Source organism: Pithys albifrons, chromosome 17 (assembly GCF_047495875.1).
Source record: "Pithys albifrons albifrons isolate INPA30051 chromosome 17, PitAlb_v1, whole genome shotgun sequence".
Classification (NCBI taxonomy): Eukaryota; Metazoa; Chordata; class Aves; order Passeriformes; family Thamnophilidae; genus Pithys; species Pithys albifrons.
The window spans coordinates 904774-920627 of record NC_092474.1 but is presented as its reverse complement, the minus strand read 5'-3'; the positions used below and the strand labels follow the sequence as shown (position 1 = coordinate 920627).

At 49.2% G+C, this 15854-nt stretch overlaps 1 protein-coding gene across 2 annotated transcripts in view; it reads left to right on the top strand.

Annotated features, from left to right (window-relative positions):
* The first annotated feature begins 2510 nt into the window (after nt 1-2510).
* Nucleotides 2511-15854, top strand: part of GNB1L (G protein subunit beta 1 like) — a 43261-nt gene continuing 29917 nt past the window's right edge. Inside the window, exon 1 of one of the 2 annotated variants that reach the window (XM_071571894.1) lies at nt 2511-2665. The gene's annotated coding sequence lies outside the window, so the exon portion shown is untranslated. The remainder of the gene's footprint in view (nt 2666-15854) is intronic. The other variant, XM_071571893.1, reaches the window with a different exon arrangement.

Sequence of the window (15854 nt, the reverse complement as noted above, 5' to 3'; positions counted from 1 at the left end):
TGGACGGTCCACAATAAAAGTGTTTATTTTGAAGTTAAGAGCTTGAAAGGTTTATTTGACTTGAGGGCTGATTTCACCCCTCCCACCCCCAAAAGGAAGAGGGGTGATTCCCTACCAGAGTGTAAAATGGGAAAAGGGGTGAGGAAGTGACAAGGCAGAGGCAGCCCAGCAAAGCATCCAAAGATGAAACCCAGGTTTGTGTCTAAACCTCAGTCATGGCCCCCTGTGAGAAAGAGCAAGAGCACAGCCCCTGGTGCACAACGGGGCTGGTGGGCCCTGCAGCTCCTCACAGCAAACATGTAAGGAAAGAGTTATTTGGGATATAACAAATACATTGCTGCTGTTCAAAATGGAGAATTTGCTCTTTTGAGATCTCTTACTGATGGGAGATAACGTGTAAAAACAGGCTGGAATGGAACTTTCAATTACAAATTGCATCCAAGTGTAGTAAATTTGATCTTGAATTAATTCATGTTAAATTAATTGGATTCTGTCATTCCTGAATTCTGGTAACCACCTTATCTTGCCACACAACTCATTATCTTTGCCTTGTGAAAGGGGTATTTCATTTTCAAGGTGACTGCAGGGAGTATTAACCACACCATATTCTAGTAAACATTTAGCTCCTAACAAATTAAAGACCTGGATTTAACTGCACATGTGGTTTCATTATGCACAGCAATTTATGGCAATGATCTGCTGCCCTAAATCTCTTAATTCAAATCATGGAGGGAAATACAGGGCTGTGCTTGTGCATTGTACAACACTGAAGGTATTTTATCTGTGCTTAGGACATTCCTAATAATGAGGCACAGCCCCTTCAGTGTCCTGTGCCCTCATGACTGAAGGCCATCTGAAGTCCTTTAGAGCAGGGATTTAGGAATTAGTGTTCCTACTGATGAGAAGTTTGGTATGAGTAGAAAAGCAAGCTCCAGACTGACTTCCAAACTCCCCAGAAGTCTCCATGCCTTTGTTTGCATCACTAGCAGTGGAACAGAACAGCACTGGTTACCAGCACTGTGGCACTCTCGGGTTAATTCAGCTTTCAAAGACTCTCTGGCTCCATAGGCCAGAATGGCAGGAAGGCTGAAAGGCCTTAGTTTTCAGTCACACCAAGCTCTCTCTGGAATTACAGCAGGACAGCCTGCTGACAAAATACATAAATGACACAGCTTTTAACTCCTAGACAAGTGACACAAGCAAATGATGGTTTATTTGCTTTCCTTGAGCAAGTTGTGGTGTGGCTGGAGAGCCACAGGAGCCTCTAACGGGGAAGGGTCCGTGTCTCTGCAGCGCTGTCAGGTGTGAGTCCTGCACCTCCTTCCCACCGCCTGTCCCGGGCTGGCCGGGCATGTCGGCAGGGGACGATCCCAGCCCCACAGCACGGCACTGTTGTCCCAGCACTGCAGGGTACGGGGTTATGGAACTGCTGCCTGATTTAGCTGAACTGTGACACCGAACCGGGAACCTTTGGGAACCGTTTCAGGAGGCAACCGCTGTTCTCGCCAAAGCGGCTCTGCTGCAGGACAGCGGCTGGAGGGCTCGGTGTGGCCCTGCGGCACTGGGGGCCTCGGGGCTTCATCCCAGAACAACCCCGGGGCTGGCAGCGGCTGCCAAGAGGGGAAGGACTCCAGGGACGCGGTGACGCCACGCTGGGCAGAGCTGCTGGCGATGGACGCTGTGCAGCAGAGCGGGACAGGGCGCGGAGCATCAGCTGCGGGATCCTCCCGCTGGCTCCGACCTTGTGCTTCGTGTCCCGGGCTCGTGTCCGGCCCCGCGGAGCGGGACACGCTCGGGGCTCGCGGGGCCCTCCGGTCACAGCGCGGGGCGGGATCGGGGCCAAGCCCCGCAGAGTGGGGACTGTCCCGCGGCGGCTGCGCTGCCCCCGGGCCCTGAGCGGGACCCCGACCGGCCCCCGGGACCCCTGAGCGGGATTTCCAACCGGCTCCGGGATGCCCTGACCGACACTCCGGGATGCGCTGCCCGGCCCGGGGGATGTCCTGGGTGCGGGGATGCCCTGACCGACACTCCGGGATGCCCTGACCGACACTCCGGGATGCACCGCCCGGCCCGGGGATGCCCTGACCGACACTCCGGGATGCACCGCCCGGCCCCGGGGATGCCCTGACCGACACTCCGGGATGCACCGCCCGGCCCCGGGGATGCCCTGACCGACACTCCGGGATGCACCGCCCGGCCCCGGGGATGCCCTGACCGACACTCCGGGATGCACCGCCCGGCCCGGGGATGCCCTGAGCGACACTCCGGGATGCACCGCCCGGCCCCGGGATGCCCTGACCGACACTCCGGGATGCACCGCCCGGCCCGGGGATGCCCTGACCGACACTCCGGGATGCACCGCCCGGCCCCGGGGATGCCCTGACCGACACTCCGGGATGCACCGCCCGGCCCCGGGGATGCCCTGACCGACACTCCGGGATGCACCGCCCGGCCCCGGGGATGCCCCGACCGGTTCTCCGTTCTCGGCCCAACAACTCGCGGGTCCCTCCGGGCGCGGACGACGCATGCGCGCCTCCCGCCGGCCTCGTGACGTCACGCGCGGGGCTCGGCGCTCCTGCGCGCCCGCCTGGCTGCCGCGGGGATCGCCGAATCATCGCTGTGCCGCTCCCGCCCCGCCGGCGCTCGGTGAGCGGGTGGTGCTCGGGTGGGTTCTTCGGGGGGCCGGACCGGCCCGTGCGGCCGCTCCGCCACCGGGGACATCCCGGCTCGGGGGCAGCGGCGGGGCCGGGAGGGCTCCGCTGGCACCGGCGCCGCCGCACGGGCCGGAGGGGGCGGGAGCGCTCTGCGCACGCGCGGGGCGTCGCCACGGCAACGGCGCGGGGGGGGCGCGGCCTCTCGTGCGGGGCGCGCGCCGGGGCAGCGTCAGACCCCCCCTCACACACACACCCACCCCCCCTCACACACACACACCCCCCGCGCCGGCTCAGGGACCCTCAGACTGTCCCGCACTGCGCCTCGGGGCCCCTCAGACAATCCCGCACTGCGCCTCGGAGCCCCTCAGACAATCCCGCACTGCGCCTCAGGGCCCCTCAGACAATCCCGCACTGCGCCTCGGGACCCCGCACTGCCCCTCAGACAATCCCGCACTGCGCCTCGGGACCCCTCAAACAATCCCGCACTGCGCCTCGGGACCCCGCACTGCCCCTCAAAGCCCCTCAGACAATCCTGCACTGCGCTTCAGGGCCCTGCACTGCCCCTCAGAGCCCCGCACAGCCCCTCAGAGCCCCTCAGAATCCCGCACAGCACCTCAGGGCCCCGCACAGCCCCTCAGAGCCCCGCACAGCACCTCAGAGCCCCTCACAGCTCCTCTGAGCCCCTCAGACAATCCCGCACAGCACCTCAGGGCACCTCAGAGCCCTGCACAGCTCATCAGGGCCCCTTAGAATCCCGCAAAGCACCCCAGAGCCCGGCACCAGGAGAGCCCAGGTGTGCCCAGGTGTGCCCAGATGTGCCCAGGTCTACCCAGGTGTGCCCAGATGTGCCCAGGTGAGCCCAGGTGTGCCCAGATGTGCCCAGGTCTACCCAGGTGTGCCCAGGTGTGCCCAGGTCCGCCCAGGTGAGCCCAGATGTGCCCAGATATGCCCAGATGTGCCCAGGTGTGCCCAGGTGTGCCCAGATGAGCCCAGATGTGCCCAGGTGTGCCCAGATGTGCCCAGGTGAGCCCAGGTGTGCCCAGATGAGCCCAGATGTGCCCAGGTGTGCCCAGGTGGGGTCGCGCCCCCTGGCGGCCGTGCCCTTGGCAGGTGAGCGGGACAGGGACAGGGACAGGGACAGGGACAGGGACAGGGACAGGGACAGGGACAGGCACAGGGAGGGCGGCTCGGGCGCTTTGCCTGCCCCTCGCTGGCGATCCCAGTGTGGGCCCGCAGTGTTTGGGTGGCACCTGCGCGCCGATGCCGACACCTGCAGTCCCTCAGTGCGCATTTCGTTCTCAGTGGTACCGGTTGTTTGACAGTCAGGAAATGCCTCGTACAGCTCCTTTAAAGGCCACTTAGGGTAGGAAATAATCCAGTTTCCAGATTCAGCAGCTTCGTTCTGAAATGAACAAGGTAAAGAGCAGGCATGGTGTGTGCTCTGGAAACAGCAGGTGACACGGGACAGAGCTGTGTGTAACTCCTTCCCTGGGAATGGTTTGAGTAGCACTTCACACTTTAGTCACTCTTTGTGAACTGTCATTTTTCTGAAGCTCCTTCCACTAACCCCTAATTTTAGCAGCATTTCTGTGAGGCTTTTAGAGGGCTCCATGACTGGAAAACATTTGTCCTGTTTAATAATTTGTCCTGTTTGCATAAATTACAGGGAGTACAAAGATTTTTTAAATTTTATTTTTAATTAATTACTAAATTTAAAGGAAAAGTATTGGAGTGACTTCTTGTTTTTTAATGATTTCTGTTAACATTTCTATTGCTTTAAAGGTAAACTAGTTTTTCTTGCTTTAAAAATATCCTACGATCAGGAAATCTCACTCTGTTTGTTCTGGCTTGGATGTGTCATTATCAGTTATAAAGATCCTGCAGATGGAAATTATGTTGGTGCCTGCACTGGAATAGATGCCAGGTTCTAATATCAGATGGATTGTCTGATTTTGGTTAATTGGTGTGGAGACTTATTTTCAAGCCCTAGAATGGCAGTGTTGGAGCTGTGGGAATGGCAGCGTTGGAGCTGTGGGAATGGCAGCGTTGGAGCTGTAGGAATGGCAGTGTTGGAGCTGTAGGAATGGCAGTGTTGGGGCTGTGGGAATGGCAGCGTTGGAGCTGTAGGAGTGGCAGTGTTGGAGCTGTGGGAATGGCAGTGTTGGAGCTGTGGGAATGACAGTGTTGGAGCTGTAGGAATGACAGTGTTGGAGCTGTGGGAATGGCAGTGTTGGAGCTGTGGGAATGGCAGCGTTGGAGCTGTGGGAATGGCAGTGTTGGAGCTGTGGGAATGGCAGTGTTGGAGCTGTAGGAATGACAGTGTTGGAGCTGTGGGAATGGCAGCGTTGGAGCTGTGGGAATGGCAGCGTTGGAGCTGTGGGAATGGCAGTGTTGGAGCTGTAGGAGTGGCAGTGTTGGAGCTGTAGGAATAACAGTGTTGGGGCTGTGGGAATGACAGTGTTGGAGCTGTAGGAGTGGCAGTGTTGGAGCTGTAGGAGTGGCAGCGTTGGAGCTGTAGGAGTGGCAGCGTTGGAGCTGTGGGAATGGCAGTGTTGGAGCTGTGGGAATGGCAGTGTTGGAGCTGTGGGAATGGCAGTGTTGGAGCTGTAGGAATGGCAGTCATGGAGCTGTGGGAATGGCAGTGTTGGGGCTGTGGGAATGACAGTGTTGGAGCTGTAGGAATGGCAGCGTTGGAGCTGTGGGAATGGCAGTGTTGGAGCTGTAGGAATGGCAGTCATGGAGCTGTGGGAATGGCAGCGTTGGAGCTGTAGGAGTGACAGTGTTGGAGCTGTAGGAATGGCAGTGTTGGAGCTGTGGGAATGGCAGTGTTGGAGCTGTAGGAGTGGCAGTGTTGGAGCTGTAGGAGTGACAGTGTTGGAGCTGTGGGAATGGCAGTGTTGGAGCTGTGGGAATGGCAGCGTTGGAGCTGTGGGAATGGCAGCGTTGGAGCTGTAGGAATGGCAGTGTTGGGGCTGGAAGGTTTTGGGGAGAGGATCTGTTTCCTAAGCACGTTGTGCCTTTCCTGACCCTGCTGACCATTTTACATACTGAGCTTCATTCTGTAATGAGATGCTGAACTGCTGACCCACGTGTTCTTATGTTCTAAAGGGACACATCTGTTCATCCCTCTATCATGTGGTCCATCAAGCTGTGATATGCTTTGTGTTTGTGTACATTTTATTTTTAATTTGAACAGTATTTCTTTGCAATAACATTGTGCTGTTTCACTGGCTCACTAAACCAGGTGTTGCCAATTAACCAATATGGGAGATTTAACACTAAATATTCTGACTTTTCAGAATAACATTCTATGAAGACCTGTCTTCACTGGCAAAATTGCTGCTGTTGTTGCTTGTCTGTAATAGATTGTTTTGTTTCAGCTGTGTTGGACAAGAGATCTGTGGTAGTGACATTTGTGAGGCTGTGAAGACAAACTTAGTAATTATTAAAGAAAAAGGTTGAGTTTTTCCTTTTTGGACACCTTTTGAGTTGTAATGCTGATCATTGCTCTGGCACAAACTCTGAATTGGTGTGTATGTCTTTACAAAGGGGAAAGGTAAGCTCAGTGGAAATAGGAGTGTTCTGATCCCTAAACTATCCCTGTGGATGGATTTATACTCTGTGAGAATGCAGTTTGACTGAACTGGAATATACTTGGTAGTACAAATGAAGGCTTTCAAGTCAGTAATAGCTTGCAAACTGCTTTAGCTGCTGGGGTTCCTTTCCACATTACTGGTCTCTGTGGAGCAGAAGTGATCACAAAACAACGAGAAAGAAACAAATCTACAGAAATCCTGCACAATTTCTGCCCAAACAAGCCAGCTCAGCCCCCTTTTGAGCTCAGTGCAGGCACAGCTGTCTGATTAAAAGTGCTGTTTTTCTGTTCATAGGCAATAAAAATAATTTCACAAGTGTAATGAAGGCACTTCCTGTGGTACATGTTAATTATACACAGCTAATGATGGCGCAGCTCCTCACTGCAGGAACTGCCTCAGTGGCATTTATGGCTTGGTGTAAAGGCTCAGGTATCAGAGGATTGTTGGAAAGGATGAAACTCTGAGAGATGTCAGGTTTGCTTGGAGAGAAAAGTGACTCATGAAACAATAGGTGTGAGTTAACAATGGTGGATTGTACAGCACATTTAGGCTACAAATATTGGAGTCCTCAGATTTATATTAAAAAATGCATGTTACTGGATGTCATTTAAAAAGGCATTTATTACCCCTGAAAGTTTCCAGACCACTGAACTGGAGAATCCAGGCTATGTCATGATTCAGAAGCATTTAAGTAGGAATCAGTCTCTTCTGCATCTCAAAAGTGAAAGTCACAGAGGAAATCACCTTTTCTGTAAATGGATTTACCAGCACAGGTCTTTAGAGCTGTAGCATCTTACTGTGAGCAACTTAGAGTTGTAGGAGCTAAAAATCTTTAGTCAGCAAATTTTCTCTTTTGTGATTTATCTTTAAAGGTCAGAAGGTGACTGTTACAGTCAAAAAATAGTTATTTGTCCAGGAAAACCTTCCCAGGTGAGGTTCGACCCTGTCCTAAACCTCTGAATCTTCAGCCCAAGTTTCCCAGGGCTGCTGGGTGAGTGTTGGTGTAAGGCAGAGCTGAGCAAGAGCTATTTGAAAAGAAACATGTACTTATGTCTGGCTTTTCTTTTTGTTTGAGTTATTCTATAGTTTTTCAGTAGATGCTAAATTTCTTTGATTTAGGGCAGAGAAGGGTTTTCCTTTCAAACATGCCAGATAGGAATCTTAGACAGGCTTTTTGCAATCAAACAGCTGGAGCAGCTGTAGATTCCCCACTGAAATGGAAATGCAACAATTCAAGATTTAGAAAGGCAAAAAGTGTGACCAGAGCATTAAATAGAAGGGCCATATGATACCAAAATTAAGCTCTGTGTTTATTATAAAGAAAATCCTTGTTGTAGAGGGGAAAAAAATGAACTTGTTCCACCACTTTCTTTTTTCCTCAGGAGAAAACACAGAATATATCCTAGGTAATAAATCTGGTTTATGGCTCACATGAGGAAGGGTGGAGAAACTCCCATTATTTTCTTCCCAGAAATTGCAATACACATGAGCTAACATGGGAGACACTGGGATTGTCATCCAAGCAACACACAGCTGGCTTCTGCTTTTATTATTTTTCTAAACCTAATAATTTTTCATTTGATGAGCTGGTGGCTGACAAAACTATCACTTGCACAGGGTTTTGTATATTTAGGAGGGTCGGTGTGATGCAAAAAAAGCACAGCACAACCTGTTCAGTGATCACAAATTTCTACTTGCCTCTTCTGGAAGTGCAAGTTTCTATCACCAAGGTTGGAGTTTGGATATCAAGAAAGTACCTTCTTGACAGCTAGAAACAGAATTGCTTCTTCATTCATGTTGTAGAGTTGCATGGTGCTCTACACATCAGTCAATTGTCAGGTGGCAGCTGCATCTACAGTGCCAGTTTTGCCATGAGAAAGTCATGAGAGTATTTGAGAGAAAAAAGAGTCCTTGTCAGTGTCAGGAGGTGGGAGAAGCAGAGCTGCAAACGAGATAGAGCAAGGATTTTAACTCAGCTTGAGTTGTGGAGAGACCCATGGACACTTGGAATGAGACAAAAAGCAACAACAGCCACCACAAACCCATCCAAACAATAAGACAAGAGCACATACAGAAATGTGGGGCAATAGGAGCCATCTGGGAATGAGGTTGCTCAGAGCCAGGTCTGTGCAGACCTCTCTAAAGCCTTGGATTCTCAGTTGGAAATCAGGAGGGAGAGCAGCTTGTCACAGAACTCTTCTGTGTGCCTTCTGCAGAATAAAGAAAACATATTCAAGCCCCAGTATCCTGTTTTGCATTGAGCATTAATGCCAGGGACAAAGCAGGTGGATTCTTCTGTGTTGACTCTGCTGGTGTTTGAGGTGCTCAGCTGTGTTGCTGTCTTTGTGTTGTGGCAAAGCTTTGCTAACGCCTTCCCTGAGTAAGCAGGAGGGGAGGAAGAATGCAGTTTTATCCTGGATTGGTAGGTCTGTATTGTCCAAGTGTTGAGTATGTTACTTACTGTTATTTTCAAAAATTCCAGAACAACTTGACATGTTTTGAGGGCAGGAGAGAATGTGGGCTGTTTGCTTCCACCCAGGTGTTGTGTGATGGCTTCTCTGGCAGTCGTTCATTTGTAGTCATTTGTAAATGGTAGATATTCAAAACCATTTAAGAAATTTCTAAGTGCAATTACTTTGAAGCTACAAGTTCATTGCATAGCCCAACCTTTAGTTTTTATGTCCTTTCATGCAGTGCCTGACTGGGGAAGGAATGATTTTGTAAGCACTGGTAGAGTCTCTGTACTGTGTGTCCACGTTCTCACCTCGCTCCATTACACTCACTAAATAGTTCTTGACAAGTTCAAGCTCTGTAACTGGAAGGTTATGACTTTGCTGAATGCCATGAGCCAGTGTATTTTCATGGATATGGAAAATGACCTTGATGGGTAAAAATATGAGACTACTGAAGTGGCAATGGATCATCATGGGAACTTCCTTTTGGTTGTGTCTCTCTTAGAGCCTTTATGCTGCTTGGGATCAGACTGCTGGGTGTGTGGGACAGTTTCCTGGGACATGGAAGTGTCTGGTACTGTGTCAGTGATGGCTGGTTCTGGCTGGTTCTGGTCTCTCTGAAGGAGGTACAGTCAGTGCAGCCCAACTGCACTGCTCGCCTCCTTTTTCCTCAGTCTGCTGTGTTAGAGTTTGTATCTCTGGCCTGCCAGAATTCAGCTATTTGCTCTAATAACTTTTCTCTACTGTAATAGGCCTGTTTGACCTTCTGAAACTGTACTTTGAATTCTTGCACCTGTGTTAGACCCTTTGACTCTTGTTCTCTGATGTATGAGATGATGCCCCCACGTTGGCTCAGAGCTGGGTGAACACGTTACTGTGTGACTGTTCCTGACACGCAGCTGGGGATGGTGCTGGGGAGTCAAGGCCTTGGAGCAGAAGTGGCTGGCCCTGGTGACACATGCCTTTCCTGCAGTGCAGCACCACGGCCTGTCTTTGGCACTCTGATCCCTTGTTCCAGGGGCAGAGGGCCCCCACCCAACCTGCAGTAGTTTTGGAGAGGCAGAGAGTCCCCAGTGCTGTGCCACAGAAGTGCAGAGTGGGAGCTGCAGTGGCGTCTCCAGCTTGCGGTGGGTGTGCAGCGTTTGTGCTCGTGCAGGAGATTTGCCAGGTCTGCTGCTGGTACCTTATGGAACCAGGCTGTCCAGTCAGAGTCACTGGGAACATGTGAAACATGCAGGACTTGTTTGATTTTTTTTTCTAGTTGTGTGTTTAGGCCTCCATCCTTTGCCTTCAACAATTGAGGGTGTTGGTTGCTTCCTCCTGTGTTTGTGTAAGAAAAGCTTTTTATAGTCCATTTTTCCAGTTGGTGTAGGTACTTCCTCCACTGTAGTGTAACACATCATTCTTCCCACTCCCTCCCAGCCACTGAAGCCAATGGAAGACTTTCAGGGTTGTTTTATTTGCAATAAAAAGGGAGCTGTGGGGTTGAGAATGGTCATTATTCCTGCTTCAAAATATGTTCTTCCACAAGTGGTGTTTTGTTCTAAGGAAGTGAGGAATAATCATCTGTATTTAGTTTGCAGGGCATTTAGTTTGAACTGGACATTTCCAGCTCAGTTTTTGTTCAGCTGAAAATCTGCCTAGGAAAGCAGGTTTGTCAGAAACATGAATTGAGGTGGGCTGCATTCTACTTGTTGACAGAAAAATTCTTAATGTAGTGCCAAATGTGAAGAATTTTTTATTGTCATCCCTCCCAAACTTCTGCAAGGACCACAGCTGAGATGAAGGCAATCCAGGAGCTCCTTGTCCACCCGTTATTTTTCACTGTAAGGATGGTCTGGCAGCACCTGAGCCTTGCGAATCTGGAACTGTGCTGGAGGTCTTTGGGTAACATCAGTCACACTGAGAAGAAAGGAAGGTGAAGGTGGCCTGGCCACTGTCCCACCACTGCTGCCAGAGTCCTGTCCCTGGGCAGGACAGCACGCTCTGCATCCAGCATCAGGGCAGTTCAGCCCTGCCACAGCCTCACTCCTGCCTGCTGCAAGTTTCAGTCACTGTTTGTCCAGGACTGTTGCTTAGCCCCAAAATAGAATTAGAATATTTAATATTGCAGTCTTTTTTCCACCCTCTGTGGCAGATTATTGAGAATATCTACTGGGACTATCCTTTATTTCCAGTGATTTAGGTGATATTTCTCAAGAAAGGTTACATTTTGGAACTATTTTTTTCAATTAAAGTTATTTTTTTATATACTATTGCAAGGTTTTCCAACAGTGATGAACACAGCCCAGGTCCTTCAGTGGAGAGGCATGTGCAGACATGACCACTGTGGATTAAACTGCCTCACTGCTTCAAATCTTTACTATTTTTAGTCTACATATCTGCCTTTGTTTTTCCCAAGTGTGTAGTTTTAAGGTGATGTGGTAACTAACACAGTCAGGGCAGGAATTCATTCCTTTCCATAGATCAGCTCCACTATAGGCTTGCAGAAAGAAAGTGGATCTGAGGGAACCAGAGCTTGATTGCGACACAGCCTGAGAATCCTCACACCTTAAATCTCACCGTGGGATGTCTTAGGCCCTGACAGGTCATTTTTTAGCTCCTTTTGTATTCTGTGATCTCTCTATGAAAATAACATTTTAAAGGCATTTGCTTATTTCATTGCTCCACTGCTAAATAATTGAAATGAGCACTTAGCATTTAATTATAGTGATTTTATACCATAAATATTGTATAGTGCCTGATGATGTAATTGGGCACTTTTATAATAACCCCCTATTTTTTAAAATAAGGGGGAAATCTCTGAAATTCCTGCCTTCATGTTTGTGCCCATTAAATGTGGTTATCATTATCTAGTGACGACATATGTTCTTCCTAACTAGGATTGTCTTCTCTGTCATGCTGATGGTATCTCCATGCTGGATTATTCCTGTCCCTAGTAGGACCCCGGGGCAGGAATGAGCAGTCAATGTGTCCCACATGGCCACTTTAGACAGCAGTTGTGGGTGTAGGGAGAGACAGTGGGGTGGAGACACAGGGGGTCTGTGTGCCTGACCCTTCCCTCTCTATCATGTAAGTAGCAGGGCCGTGGCTTTTTGGGCTGTCGGGCTGGTCAGGAGTGACGTGGGAGCACCCTGTGCTGGGGCTGGAGTAAGGTTGGTGTACACTGTGCTGGGGCTGGAGTAAGGTCGGTGTACACTGTGTTGGGACAGCAGTAAGGTCAGTGTACACTGCACTGGGACAGCAGTAATGTCAGTGTACACTGCACTGGGACAGCAGTAGTGTCAGTGTACACTGCACTGGGACAGCAGCAGTGTCAGTGTACACTGCACTGGGACAGCAGTAGTGTCAGTGTGCACCACACTGGGACAGCAGTAAGGTCAGTGTACACCCCACTGGGACAGCAGTAAGGTCAGTGTACACCACACTGGGACAGCAGTAGTGTCAGTGTACTCTGCACTGGGACCAGTAGTGTCAGTGTGCACCACACTGGGACAGCAATAAGGTCAGTGTACACCACACTGGGACAGCAGTAGTGTCAGTGTGCACCACACTGGGACAGCAGTAGTGTCAGTGTGCACTGTGTTGGGACAGCAGTAGTGTCAGTGTACACCACACTGGGACAGCAGTAGTGTCAGTGTACACTGTGTTGGGACAGCAGTAGTGTCAGTGTACACCACACTGGGACAGCAGTAGTGTCAGTGTACTCTGCACTGGGACCAGTAGTGTCAGTGTGCACCACACTGGGACAGCAATAAGGTCAGTGTACACCACACTGGGACAGCAGTAGTGTCAGTGTGCACCACACTGGGACAGCAGTAGTGTCAGTGTGCACTGTGTTGGGACAGCAGTAGTGTCAGTGTACTCTGCACTGGGACCAGTAGTGTCAGTGTGCACCACACTGGGACAGCAGTAGTGTCAGTGTGCACCACACTGGGACAGGGTGCAGTCGTTTGTTCTCCCATGCCGCAGGAAGGAGCCAGGCAGGAACTGGACTGAGTCACCCGCTCTTCCTGGAGCACCTCCTGGGGTGGTGCTGCTACACGCAGCCCAGTGCAAGACTGAGCCTGAAGGCTCGAGAGAGCTGATTGCAAATATTCTGCACAAGTCTTATTTTCTGGTAATTACTTTAATATGATTCAGTGTTTTCTCTTTTGTCTGATCTTGTTACGAGCCTTCTTGCCTGATCCCTCGCCCACTGTTGTGGGAGCAGGGCAAGCTTTCCCATACCATGTGTCCCATTCCTGCTGTCTGTCACTTCTCAGGTTCACTGGCTGGGAGTAGCTGCAGTTTGAAGTGGTGTTGCTGTTATTACAGCCAACCAACAGTGTGTCATTTTGGAAAAATGACTGATCCTGGACCTGCTCTTAAGAATCCTTTAAAACTACTCAGCTGTTTCAGATAGTGGGGGTAGAGCAATTTGTAGAATTGGGGTCCAGGTGCTGTTTGCCAGTTCACATTTCTAGTGATTCCTGAAATTACAGCTCCTTTGGAAACCTGGAACTTTGCTTCTGAGACAAGTGTTGTGTATGACCTGAGTCCAAAGCTCCCAGTGTTGAACATAAATAGCAAAAATGCCTTTGGTTTGGGTTCCAGTGCATCACCAACAGTGTTTGCTGGAGACTGACAATAGCAGTACAGACTCATTGTGGTCCCACATCTCCAGGGTTGTAAAAATCCAGCAGAATACCTGAAGCCCAGGCTCTGAAATCCAGCCAAGGTTTGTAAAGATTACAGTGGTAGCTTCAAATAAATATAGATTGTGCTCTTTAAATGTACAATTTATTTAAAAGGAGTTATTTTGCCAAACCATAAATGAACCAATAACTAAACCAAGAAAGAACTGTTTAAGAAATTTAAAATTACAATGTTTAGGAAAAACCTTTCTGATATTTTTAATGCTTTTATTTAACCATGTGATTCACATTTAACCCTAATTAGACTGATTAATGCATACATGTATTTATAGCAGACTGTACACTTCTCATAAGCAATGGACTGGTCTGTGGTACCACATTTGTTCAACATGGGTGGGGGAGAGGTGTAGAGTACAACTCATTTACTTAATCTTTTGCAAGTAGTAGAAAATATCTGTCTCACTTTATACCTGCAAGAAGTACAGGGGTGCTCATAATTCATATTATCCCATAAAATTTAGAAGAGCATTCAGAGACTACAAATGAAGGTAATTTATGTAATCCATGAAGAATTTATTGCCATAGTAGGTATAATATACTTTGGCACAGACTTCTTCCCTGAAACCAGTAGTTGCAGACTTGAAAAAGGAACATACCAAAGACCTTTCAGGTTAAATTATAGTCTTTTTTTTAATACAAAATGCAATATTATGAAGACTTTTGTCTTTTAAGAGAGCTAAAGTCAGTTGCTAAGTTAAGGTTCCATGGCTGGTGCCAATGTATGTGGACATCTTCATTATGCAAGTAACCTCCTAAAGTCAGGATTAGTTGATTGGTGTTATTACCTTTGTGGAACTATTGATGTAACTAAGTATTTTGGACCTTAGTGGGAGCTGAGGAAACTGCAGAAGTGGGTTCATATAAAACATTTTAATTGCAGTATCTAAAAATGAGTGTGTGCTTTGCAGAGGTTGTTTGCTGGCCACGTTGTGAAGCCCAGATCTCATTTCTTCTTGCAGGGACTGCGCTGGAAACTCATTTTCCTCTCTTCACTTGTGCCAAACTGCCAGATAATGGACATGGGGTCCATCCATCTCCTTGCCAGTTTGAGACAGAGGCATTTCTGAGGGGCCACAGGCAGATGTGATGCTCCAGTGTCCCACTAGTTCTCGCTGGTGGACTTGGGCTGTGGTGACCAAAGTGAGGCCAGGCTGTGGTTGCACTGCAGCCCTGTCTTAGACAGTCTTGGAGAGATTTCAGCACTGTCTCCTCAGGGCTTGGGTGGCTCATGCAGCTGGAACAAAGATACACTTCCTTTTGTTCCTCCTGCTGGGCTCTGATTTCTGTTTTCTTTGAGATTACATTGTGCACATGTGCTCTTACAATTGCTGCCTCTCTTAAACCCTTTTACTTCCATGAAATCCAGGGAAAAGGCAATGCAGTGCTGCAGCATTTCCCTGCAGTGCAAAGTAACCTCAAGGTAGGAAGGATCTGATTTATTGAACATTCCACCTAAATGCAGGTAGCTGGAAGTGGAGAGAAACAGCTGCTCCTGTGATGTGTGAGAGGGACCTGGGCCAAGTCAGCAGGAGAAGGTGCAGGGCTCACTGCTGTGAAATTGGGGCAGGGCTCTCAAGCACTGATAGGGAGAGTGGACAGGACCTTTGAAATTCTTCCCTGACAAGTACACAGCAGTGTAGGGCAGGGCTCTGCTAGCCCTGGATGGGCAGAGAACATTAGCAATTACTCTGGCATTTTAACTGGTAATTCCAGGGAGTCTGGGTGCTTCAGGAAGTTTTATTTAAAATAGTGTGTTATTTCTGCCAGATGTAGATCCTTGGACAGGACACTTGCATTGAGCTGTTTCTCTGTTGGCTTGTGCTGCAGGAGAAATCCCAAACTACTGAGAACAAAGATAACTTCCTGTGCCAGGTGCCTCAGCTGGAATTCTCTCTGTTGCAGGAAGAAGGAACTTTGGTCTTGAAAGTGAAATGTGATTTTTGAGGTAGTGAAGATTTACCTCATCAAGGATGTCACTTTGCTGCTAAGGAGAACCTCACTGGTCTCACATCTGAAGCACTGTGTTCCATTCTCTGCTTTTCTAGATGGATTTAGTGGAGTAAGAGAGGGTGCAGAAAATCACAACTTGGGGGAATGGAACAACTGTCACATGAGGAGAGACTGATATTCTAGTTTAGAGAAAGATATTTATCACTGACATTTACAAGGTCAGGAAAGTGATGAAAAAACCAAATGTGGAACTGTTGCCCTCCAAATCCTGCAACATAAGAACTAGTGGACACTCAGTGCAGGTAGTAGGAGATCAAGTTTAAAACAAAGAATAGAAAATACTCCTTCATTTTCTGGAATTTCAGGTAGTGAATTTTTGCCCTGGGAGGCAGTGAAGGCAAACATATCCACAGGCTCAAAAGGGATGAGACAATTTCACAGACAGCAGGACTGCAAATGGCCAGTGAAATGATATGCTCTGTAACATCATGAATAGAGCAGTTG